Below are 9,428 nucleotides of genomic sequence, written 5' to 3' on the forward strand. Positions count from 1 at the left end.
TAAACTTCAAAGGAAAAAGTGAGATGGCAAAACTGTTCAGAAGCAAAAAGCTACAAGTCCCGCTCATCTAATTAGAATTAATATTCATTGATATTTTAGAATTTATAGTATATTCTCTTCTTTTTATCCTAATTAATTTTCAGTTGCTTGGGGACAAGCAACAATTTAAGTTTGGTGTTGTGATGAGCGGATAATTTATACGCTTTTTGGCATTATTTTTAGGTAGTTTTTAATAGGTTCTAGTTACTTTTAGGGATGTTTTCATTAGTTTTTATGCTAAATTCACATTTCTGGACTTTACTATGAGTTTGTGTGTTTTTCTGTGATTTCAGGTATTTTCTGGCTGAAATTGAGGGACCTGAGCAAAACTCTGATAGGAGGCTGACAAATGACTGCTGATGCTGTTGGAATCTGACCTCCCTGCACTTGAAAAGGATTTTCTGGAGCTACATAACTCCAAATGGCGCGCTCTTAACGGCGTTGGAAAGTAGTCATCTAGAGCTTTCCAGCAATATATAATAGTCCATACTTTATTCGTGATTAGATGACGTAAACTGGCGCTCAACGCCAGTTCCATGTTGTTGTCTGGAGTCAAACGCCAGAAACACGTCACAAACTGGAGTTGAACGCCCAAAACACGTTACAACTTGGCGTTCAACTCCAAAAGAAGCCTCAACTCATGGATAGATCAAGCTCAGCCCAAACATACACCAAGTGGGCCCTTGAAGTGGATTTATGCATCAATTACTTACTCCTGTAAACCCTAGTAGCTAGTCTAGTATAAATAGGACTTTTTACTATTGTATTTTCATCTTTGATCATTTTATTCAATCTTGGGACGTTTAGTTCTCAGATCATGGGGGCTGGTCATTCGGCCATGCCTGGACCTTTCACTTATGTATTTTCAACGGTGGAGTTTCTACACACCATAGATTAAGGGTGTGGAGCTCTGCTGTACCTCAAGTTTCAATGCAATTACTATTATTTTCTATCCAATTCGATTTATTCATGTTCTAAGATATTCGTTGCACTTCAACATGATGAATGTGATGATCTGTGACACTCATCATCATTCTCACCTATGAACGCGTGTGATTGACAACCACTTCTGTTCTACCTTAGACCGGGCACATATCTCTTAGATTCCTTTATCAGAATCTTCGTGGTATAAGCTAGAATTGATGGCGGCATTCATGGGAATCCGGAAAGTCTAACCTTGTCTGTGGTATTCCGAGTAGAATTCTGGTATTGAATGACTGTGACGAGCTTCAAACTCACGATTGTTGGGCGTGATGACAAACGCAAAAGAATCAAGGGATTCTATTCCAACATGATCGAGAACCGACAGATGATTAGCCGTGCTGTGACAGAGCATTTGGACCATTTTCACTGAGAGGATGGGATGTAGCCATTGACAACGGTGATGCCCTACATACAGCTTGCCATGGAAAGGAGTAAGAAGGATTGGATAAAAGCAGTAGGAAAGCAGAGATTCAACCGGGACAAGCATCTCCATACGCTTATCTGAAATTCCCACCATTAATTTACATAAGTATTTCTATCCTTTATTATTTAAGCAAGTATCTCTTTATATTTCCCATAACCAATTATTATCTGCCTGAATGAGATTTACAAGATGACCATAGCTTGCTTCATACCAACAATCTCCGTGGGATTGACCCTTACTCACGTAAGGTATTACTTGGATGACCCAGTGCACTTGCTGGTCAGTTGTGCGGAGTTGTGACTAAGTGTAATTCACGTGTGAGAGCTACCAAGTCATTGGAGCCATTGTTGATGATCACAATTTCGTCCACCAGTCATCTTTATATCCAAATGAATTATAGTAAAGTAATTGTTGATTGGATTACACTTTTCAAAATTATTTTTAGAAAGAAAAATCCTAAAATAGACATCAACTTAAATAAATTTTTTATATTATCCTATCATTTTAATTTAAATGGATCTTTTAGAAAAACATATATCAACATATACTTTATTAATTTATATTATTTATCATTTTTTAATACTCTTAGTAGTCTTTTATTTAATACTATTTTAAAGTATAAAATTTAATTATGTATGACTTTATTATTAGTTATAATTAGTTTCTTATTTACTTGGTTCTTTTTAATGGAATCAATAATTTATATTATAATGAAATTATAATAACAAATTAATCTACAAGAATTACAATTACAAATTTTAACAAAGCCAAACAAAAAGTACAATTTTTTAATACAAAACTAGAAATAAAAATTTTATAAAAAAAACTATAATTATATATTTAAACTATTTGAGTACCAAAGAGACTACAAGTAAGGAAATAAAAAAATAGAATTGATAAGAAAAAATAAACTCAATCCTAAACGCAAAATCTATCATTTCTAGTTTCTTGAAAATGCAAGTTAAGAAAGTAAAATTATTTTGGCGTTTAGAGAAAAAATGGTATCCAAACATATAGAGGACGCATTCAATGCACTCAAGCATGCTTCTCTAAACCGGAAATAAATTGAAAAACAGATTAAACAAAGGTAGCAACAAATAAACAACCTAACCCTCAAATCTATCATCAAAATTCAGACACCGCATAATCAGAAATTAAAAAACTAGCAGCAGAATAACAATTACATTTTAACCAATAATTCAACAACACAAAGTCAATCATTATATTCACATTCACATTCATAAATCAGTCTAACTGAACATAGCATGACAGGAAAAGCTGTAAAACCCTGTAGACAGTGCCACTAACCATCTATGGAGAGTCGGACGACGAAGGATGGCGGGCGGCGAGACAAACCACAGACAACGAACCACACACCGGTGAGCAGCTTCAATCGTCAAACACAGAAGCCACGAGAGATGGAGACCACGTGCCAAGCCAAAAGAGGATGGTTTGGTATGGGGAGAGGATGAAGGAGTGGAGCCGCCAGCAACCACGGACGGCTGGGGAAGCACCATACACGAAGCTAGGATTTTCATTCGGGTAATTTTTGAACTATGAAGTCATATTCTGAATTTATATTATAACAAAATTATAATAACAAATTAATCTACAAGAATTACAATTACAAATTTTAACAGAGTCAAATAGAAAATACATTTTTTAATACAAAAATAGAAATACAAATTTTATAAAGAAAACTATAATTATATATTTGAACTATTTCAGTACCAAAGAGACTACAAGTAAGGAAATAAAAAGTAGAATTGATAAGAAAAAAAATAAATTCAATCGTAACGTAATTTTCTAAACGCAAAAGATACCATTTCTAGCTTCTTGAAAATGCAAGTTAAGAAAGTAAAATTATTTTGGCATTTAGAAAAAAAAATGGTATCAAAACATATAGAAGACGCGTTCAATGCACTCAAACATGTTTCTCTAAACCGAAAATAAATTAAAAAAACAGACTGAACAGAGGGTAGCAACAAACAAACAACCTACCCCTGAAATCTATCAACAAAATTCAAACACGGCATAATCAGAAATTAAAAAAACTAGCAGCAGAATAACAATTACATTTTAACCAATAATTTCAACAACACAAAGTCAATCACTATATTCTAATTCACATTCAGAAATTAGTCTAACTAAACATAGCATGACAGAAAAAGCTGCAAAACCCTGTAGACAGTGCCACTAACCATCCACGGAGAGCCGGACGACGAAGGATGACAGGCGGCGAGACAAACCACGGACGACGAACCACACGCCGGCGAGCAGCTTCAATCGTCGAACATAGAAGCCACGGGAGATGGAGACCAGGTGCCGAGCTAAACGAGGATGGGTTCGGTATGGGGGGAGGATGAAAGAGTGGAGCCGCCGGCAACCATGGACGGCGGGGGAAGCACCATGCACGAAGTTAGTGTTTTCATTTGGGTAATTTTTGAACTATGAAGTCATATTCTGAATGAGTGAGGTGATTCACGAAGAGGAGGGGGATGTTGGGGGAAGGGGGTGGGTGAGTAACGCGTTAGAGAGTTGGGTTGAGTTTCTTTGTTTTTTTAAAAAACAAAACCCAACCAATTTGGTTCTCAGTCTGGTCCAATTGGCCGGTTTCCAATTGTCTCAGTAGTTCCAGATTGTTTTCAACTAGGCGGTCTTAGCCACAGACCTTCATGGATTTCTTCTAAAATAAAATAAAAAAAACAAAGTTATTATTTCTCCAAATCCAATATTCCAACTATAATTTTATGGAATTCAATTGTTTTTTAGAATAAGTTCATCCAACCTTCGACGAATTTTTATAATTTTATAGACTTTTCCGTACCCTACAAACTTCACCCAAATTTTTGAAAATTCAAAATTTTAAGTCATTATCATTGTCGCCATTGAACCGTTATCTCGCCGGTTACTATTTCCACCGGTTTGATCCGGTTATCATAACCATGCATTTAATAGAACCCTAATATTTGGTAGAAAAATAAATGATAACAATTATACAACATTCATTACACCAACAAACCAAACCCTTCACTCAGTTAAATATCCCAAATCCACAATCTCATGTTGAAGGATGCAACATGAGAGGAAATAAAAAATTTTACGTTGTCTTCCATGGCAAGGTCCCTGGAATCTACACGAATTGGCCCGAATGCCACGAACAAGTTAACGGAGTTAGTGGCAACTTCCACAAGTCCTATCACATTTGAAGAAGCACGTCGAGCATGGGAGCAATTCATGGAGCATGAGCATGAGCATGAGCAGTTCATGAAGAATACCCAACAATGGTCAATTACAAATGGTTTGGGAGAAGAACAACTAATTCAAGGTAATGAGCCACCTATTCAACCAAATTCCCAACAGATTTCTCAACCATCTCTCCTTTTTTCGGATTAAATACAATTTCAACACATGCACAACCCTGAAAATACTCAACTTCAGATCAATCAATATTGGAACAAAGGCAAAAGAATGCTACACGGGTCCTTTAAGAGTAGTTCTATGTTGATTCTGGTCATTATTAGCATCTTCGTGCTACACTTAGCTCTTTTTAGGAAGTAAATACCCGATGCTAATGTGTATTTACCCTTTTAAATGTATCCATTAAAATTAGCTTCATTATCTCATTTTACATTTTCTACTTATCTCAATGTTTAATTTTCAGTTATTTTTCTACTTATCTCAATGTTTAATTTTCAATTAATGTCATGTTATGTCTTTACTTATCTCACAAGATTTCTTATTTTATTTATGTCTTTACTTATCTCAAATGGTTTCTTATTTTATTTAGGGATAAGTACTTTTTTCGTCCCTAAGATTTGAGGTCAAAATCAAAATTGTCCCCGACTTTTTTCTTATTAAAATAATCCCCAACATTACAAAACGTTATAAAATCGTCCTTTTCTATTTTTTGGACCAAATTACCCTTAACTATTAATAAAAATAATATTAAAAAAAAACCCACCCCACCCACACCTAGCATCTCTTCGTCTCTCCCCTCACCCCAAACCCACTCCAATTTTCCTTCCTTCTACTCTCTGACCCTCCACCCCAAATCTCATCTCATCCCATCATCATCATCCTCTTTGACCCTTCACCCCAAATCCCATCCCATCATCATCATGAGTTTTCACCTTTCATCTTCTTCTTCTCATATCTTCTTTCTTTTTCATCTTCTTCTTCTTCTCATTCACAACAACAACCCTTCATCTTCTTCGTCTTCACTTCCATGCGGTGCAAAGAAGATCAAGCCCGTTCACTATCGGAGCGGCCATGGCCTAGGATGCAGATCTTCTAGAAGAGCCAACCAGTGTCGGAGCCAGATCCGTAGGTTATGAAGATGGTAGCGGTGGGTTCCTTCTCCTCTGCTTCTTCACTCCCTCCGATTCCTCCCTCCGCACATGCTTCTCTTGCTTCGTTCCCATCCATCACCTTCGCAGACTCGCTTTCGGCACCAAGATTAAAACTTTGATCCCTGGCCCTCTGCTTTCTAGAGGCTGTGCACTCCCACATCTCTGCCACTGCGAGGTCTACGGGATCTTCACATGCAACCGCATCCTCTTCAAGTTCGGGTCTGTAGAGAAAGCTCTTGTTGTCAGCGTCGAGTTCCATCACCCACTGTTGCGACAGTGCCAACGCCAGCAGCAGTAGGAGGAATTTTTTATTTTTGTCACTTCCTTCCTCTTTTCGTTCTTCCTTTTTTTAAAAAAAACTTTTGAAGAACATAAAAAATTTCTATTATTGTTGATTTTGATCTGAAGTTGTAGCTGATGATGATTGTTGAATTGTTAAATCTAAAGTTTTTGTTGATTTATTTTATGGTTGTTGAATTGGCTGAAAATGTTGAATTTGTTGTTTCTAAATCTAAAGTACTTAACCCTTGAAAATTATTTTGTGGTTGTTGTTGATGCTGAATTGGCTGAAGGGAAAACGTTTTTTGTTTAAGCTGAGAAAAAGAATTGGGGTTTGGGGAAGGGGAAATTCGAAGAGAGTAGCAGAAACGGGATGGAAAGAGAACAGGGAAGAGATATCGGGGGCATGGACAGGGGTTAGAGGGTTTGTTTTTGTTTTTGTGATTGTTGTTGTTGCTGACTTGGTTGAAGGAGGAGGGTGTTTTGTTTAAGTTTGAGAAGAGGGGTCAGGTGTTTTTGTTTTTTGTTATTGTTTTTTAATATTATCTTTATTATTTGTTAAGGGTAATTTTGTCAAAAAATAAAATTGATGTAGAAAAGGACAAATTTATAACGTTTTGTAACGTTGAGGATGATTTTAATAACAAAAAAAGATTATGGACGAAATTGATTTTGATCCCAGACCTTGGGGACGAAAAAAAGGACTTATCTCTTTTATTTATTATTAAACTCAGTAATATCGGTGGGGAAATTGCAGGTTAATCTAACCGATATTAATTTTATTTTAATATAAATTGTCATATCATCAATGAGATGAAAAAACTAACACCATTTATTAATTTCAGTCATAATATTTAAATATATTTTTATTGACCAAACATAAAGTATTTCACAGATTATGAACAAAAGTCAGGACTATCAACAGGTGACAGTGGGCACAGAGCCTTATTCAAGGAGTCACACTTGAGTATAAGCCTTTCTCTTCTCCAAGACACTCTGCTACCACTTTAAATAGAGAACCTTACAAAAAATGCCAAAATGCAAATTTTACACTTGCAACCCAAATACTCTCCGAGCAAAACAAAACTTATTTTTGGGTAGGATAAAATGACAAACGTAGATGACAAAAATAAATTTTGCACATTAAATTAAACACAATATCATTAACATACTCACAAACAAAAATGAAATTTCTTAGTGACCATCGACAAAGACTATCAAAAGATGTTAATTAAATTGACATAAATTTATCCCGGAAATTAGCATGACAATTAAATTAAATTTTCGCACATATACCTCTAGAAATTAGCATTCCATCAACAATAATTACGATTCTCAATTAAATAGGTACTGCATTTAACAGAATACATTATAAGTGCATAAACGTTAACAATCCATCAACAAATATAAAGTATGAACTACCAAATATAAAACTAAAACAGAGCAAACACAGCACTTCAACACTTTGTAAACACAACCAATCGATCATCAAATCAACCCACTCATACAAATAACTTCATAAATTAATTCAAACAACAATTTATTCAACCTGATTCGCCTGCAATATGGGCACTAACAACGGCTTGATAACTTGCCTTTAACTTTTCATAATCTTCCACCAGTTGGCTCACCCTTGCCCAGAGAGCATTATTCGCATCATGAAACCGCTTTGCCTTGGCGTAGTTATTGTCGTGAATCTCCTTCTTTGTGACATCAAGGACGAGGCCTAGCATCTCAAAGGTTGCATCTTCTCTGGCAGCTTTTTCCTCCAGCGAGAATCGACCCTTAGCAAATAGTTCACCATCAAATGGGTCACCCGGAATCACCACATTGAACCCAAAAAATGGGCCATCATCTTTCATAAAGTGTTCCTGCTTGAAAAAATAGGGACCCAAAATTCGAGCCTCGTGGCAAACCTTGACAAGCCACTCCTACATGTCGTTCACAATGGCAAACTCAAAGTTGAGCTCCTTCGCAGGAATAACAGGAAGCCCTTGCATCAGATCCCAAAAACAAACAACAAAATTTACCTACAATCAACTATTGTAAAGGGACACATATCATCTATATTTTAAAAAAATAACAAGGACTAAGGTTTAAAAAATTAACGAGAAATTATTACTTACATGCAACAACTGGACGAAGGCGAACACCTCGACACAACAAGGAGGGTTTATTTCCAGAAAGAGCTTCGCAATTGCCGCCACTCATTTCAACACAGGCAGCCTCCTCTGAAGAAATGGATGACATTCTTGACTTGAAGCACATAGATGCATGTTCATAGCTATTGAAGCATTCAAATTCCGAGAAGGTAAAGTTAGTGACCTGTTCATTGGCCTCTTCCCAACTTGTGAAAATACCAGGATGATATCCCTTGGTTATAGCAAAGAAGAGGAAACGTTTAAGACTTTCATCTATCTTGTTCTATCCTTGTACAACTCACTCGATGTATAGTGGAGTGGAACTAAAAAAAATGCAATTCTCAGAGGCGGGACTACAAATATATATTCAACCTAATGGATCTAAAGGCTTTTTCTATTTTAAATAGGGCCTTGCATACTTGCAGCATGTGACCTTCAAACACAATTAACTATAGGTTGTTAACAATTGAAGACCTAATACACTTTTTAAAAAATTTTAATACATTTTTTATTGGCCCAAAATTCAACACAAACTTTTCTTATTTATGAAATAAACCCCGTCTAGGGGAATAAACAATTTTTCCATAAACCCATAAACAAGTTTTCTAGTAACAAAACAGAGAAATTTTTGTCACGCCACTAAAATTTGTGTTACGTGTAGACAAGCAGCCTGTAGGTGAGAAGTTGTTGCACAGTCCAAAAATTGGCTCAAACGTCCCACAGCATAAGAGATATCGGGTCTAGTATTTGTGAGGTAAAGGAGTCGGCCGATGAGCTGTCTGTAAACAGTGTTGTCTGTTAAAATGGTACCTGATTCCTTTGAAAGTTTCTGACTATAATCAAATGGAGTAGAGAGAGGCTTGCAATCTAGATAACCAAAATCTCTGAGAAGGTCCATGGTGTACTTCCGCTGATAAATGTGAATTCCAGAGTTAGAGCGTGCTACTTCCATTCCCAAGAAGTATTTGAGATCACCAAGATCCTTTATTTTGAATTTGTCATCCAAATCTTGCTTGATGGAATTGATTTCACCAATGTCATTCCCGGTTAAAACCAAGTCATCAACATATACTAGAATGGCAGTGAAGCTTTGAGATTGTTTCTTAATGAAGAGTGAATGATCATAAAAAAACTGCTTATAACCAGCATCCACAAGAGTCTGAGTGAGCTTAATGTTCCATTGCCTGCTTGCTTGCTTAAGCCCATATA

The sequence above is a fragment of the Arachis duranensis genome, chromosome 6 (genome assembly GCF_000817695.3).
Source record: "Arachis duranensis cultivar V14167 chromosome 6, aradu.V14167.gnm2.J7QH, whole genome shotgun sequence".
Lineage (NCBI taxonomy): Eukaryota > Viridiplantae > Streptophyta > Magnoliopsida > Fabales > Fabaceae > Arachis > Arachis duranensis.